General features: G+C 40.2%; 1 protein-coding gene across 1 annotated transcript in view; it reads left to right on the forward strand.

The window, feature by feature from the left end:
• Window positions 1–2,500, forward strand: part of LOC308092157 (transcription factor SOX-6-like) — a 152,377-nt gene that overhangs the window by 363 nt on the left and 149,514 nt on the right. The window contains exon 1 of the mRNA XM_080438010.1: window positions 1–26. This exon is cut by the window's left edge and continues 363 nt beyond it. The gene's annotated coding sequence lies outside the window, so the exon portion shown is untranslated. The remainder of the gene's footprint in view (window positions 27–2,500) is intronic.

Consider the following 2,500-nt stretch of genomic DNA (forward strand, 5'->3'; position numbering starts at 1 on the left):
GAGAATTGAAGGCGCTTCTTCAGATTGTAAGTTCTTTCTTTCTTTTCTTTCTTTCTTTCTTTCTTTCACAGTTTGTCATGAGAGGATTTGATGCAATCTCGAACTGTCATTACTCATAGTTGTTTTTAATTGTTTTTGGTCGTCGTGTGTGGAAGGAAAAAAACGCCAAATACAAGTTTAACATTTTTTTAAGTCCTGGGACGTGCGCTTTTGCGCACAAGTTGAGCGCTGTCAACTGGATCTCCGTGCACTTATACAGGAATTACAGCAAACAAGAAATAAGCTTGCCCTAGTATGGCTGTACCTACATATATAGCTACGTTTTAAAAACCGATGCGAATAATTGTTCATTTTAACTCGTGCTTTAACTTGTTCCCTCGCCGTATAACTCGGTCAAAACGGAGAATTTTCCCACAGAAGTTTTTTGTGTCCCCCGTGTGAAAAGTTTGTGGCCGGGGTCAGCATGAGGATTCTGCCTGGGCTGATGTCAAGAGATCATTTGGCACGATGATGATGACAGGGTAAAAGAGGACAAGGCCCCTCTCTGCTATGGGCAGATAGGTAATGACTATAGGGTGTTCCCTTCACATTTAGACATTAGGCTGTCTCAGATAACGCTTTCTCCGAGCAATGGCTGGCAATGCGCGCAGGGCGATAAGGACGCTGACAGCGGTCTACACACGCACTGATGATGATGACAACAACAAAAAAAAGGAAATGCGTGCTTGAGTAAAAAGTAAATAAAAACATATGCGGATAGTTTGCCTATATGCTGCATTGATTTAGCAATATAATTCAGTGGGGGATCAAGTGTTAAAAGATAAAGCCTCTTATTTGTCCCTTTCTCAATTGCACGAATCACATTTAAAACATATATTATTCACAATACTTGATATCCGTTTTGATAGTGTCAGGTCCCATCGTCTGACTTAAGTGACATATTCAGATCCTTTAAACATTATTTTTTAAACAACTTATGTTGTTTTTCGGGACTCTACTGTGATAGCCTTGGATCAGCCTATCGTTGATGCATTTTATCGAGTCTGACTTTTACGTTGATGAATCTGATGATCATTGATATGCAAATGTCAAAATCGATCAAATACATCTATGATTGTCTTGATCCAAGGCTATACTCCTGTGACAATTTATAGAGCTTATACCCCCCTCGCAATCGCATGTAAAGCTATGTTGTCTTGTATGAGAAACAATCCGGAGGAATGGTGGGGGTCCTCTAAGTCGGATTGTTTTTCAGCTGAAAGGGAAAGGTTATCCTCCCGACCATCGAGGAGGCACACGCACGCACGCACGTACGCACACACACGCACGTGCGCACACACGCACACACACACACACACACACACACACACACACACACACACACACACACACACACACACACACACACACACACACACGCACACGCACACGCACACACGCGTTTATGTGTCGGGGGTAGGGGTGTTTGCTGAAGCCGGATCTCCCTAGCCATGGCATTTTGTTTTGAGCAGGTGCCGTGGCTCTTGAAGAAGTCCCCACATAAGGTAAAGTGGCATTAGAGCGCCTCTGTCCCGCTCTGTCCTAAATGGCACACTTATATATAGGGCTGCCAATTCAGCACATTGTCCCGGCACGGCACACTGAGGCAGTTATAGCCTTATACACCATGCCATGGTTGTTGCTCCGTCGCCCCTCCGGCTGCGCTGGACGGTGTGCAGTTCATTGTACTTGGACTTTTCTGTGTTATATTTTTGTCCCGAGGTTCCCAAGGTTCGTTTTCAGTGAGCCCAATTCTAATTTCTGAAAATAACTCAAACATGCCTATATAGTCTAATAATAATAATAATAATAATAATACAAATTAATTATAAAAAATTAAAAATAATTATAATTTAAAATAATTTACAATAGTTCAGTGAAATTGCATTTTTCTTTTGCTTGTTAATGCAGACATGAAATGCAGGGTTATTGGTAATATAGGCCCAATGCCGTTATATTTAAAAGCTGTTCGCCTCTCCACCAACACAGATTTTAAACAAATAAAACGTATAACCATCAGTAATTGGATTATAGGAATCAAACAAATTTGCGCATATTTTTTTTTAAATAGCCTAGTAATTGGTCTGTAATATAATAGGCATAGGCTATTAGAATATACTGGCTTCTCACAAGATGAGAATAATTTATTAGGCCAACAAAAAAAATGCTCATTTGTGGGCACGATATGGAGAGAGTTAAGGTGGCGAGGAAGGATGCATGACATGAGAGAGAAAGAGAAGAGGAAAAAAAGAAGTTCAATGCTCTGAACATTATTCACTATTCGAGTTTTGCGCAGTGGTGTAAAGTAACTAAGTACATGTACTCAAGTACTTAAGAACCATTTTGATGTATTTTTTACTTTACTGGAGTATTTCCAATTTTCAATACTTTTACTTCTAGGCTATACCCCATTACATCTCAGAGGTGAATGTTGTACTTTTACTCCTCTACAAATTATTTG

Source organism: Gymnoscopelus braueri (assembly GCF_963280865.1).
Source record: "Gymnoscopelus braueri genome assembly, chromosome: 9".
In the NCBI taxonomy this organism is placed as follows: Eukaryota; Metazoa; Chordata; class Actinopteri; order Myctophiformes; family Myctophidae; genus Gymnoscopelus; species Gymnoscopelus braueri.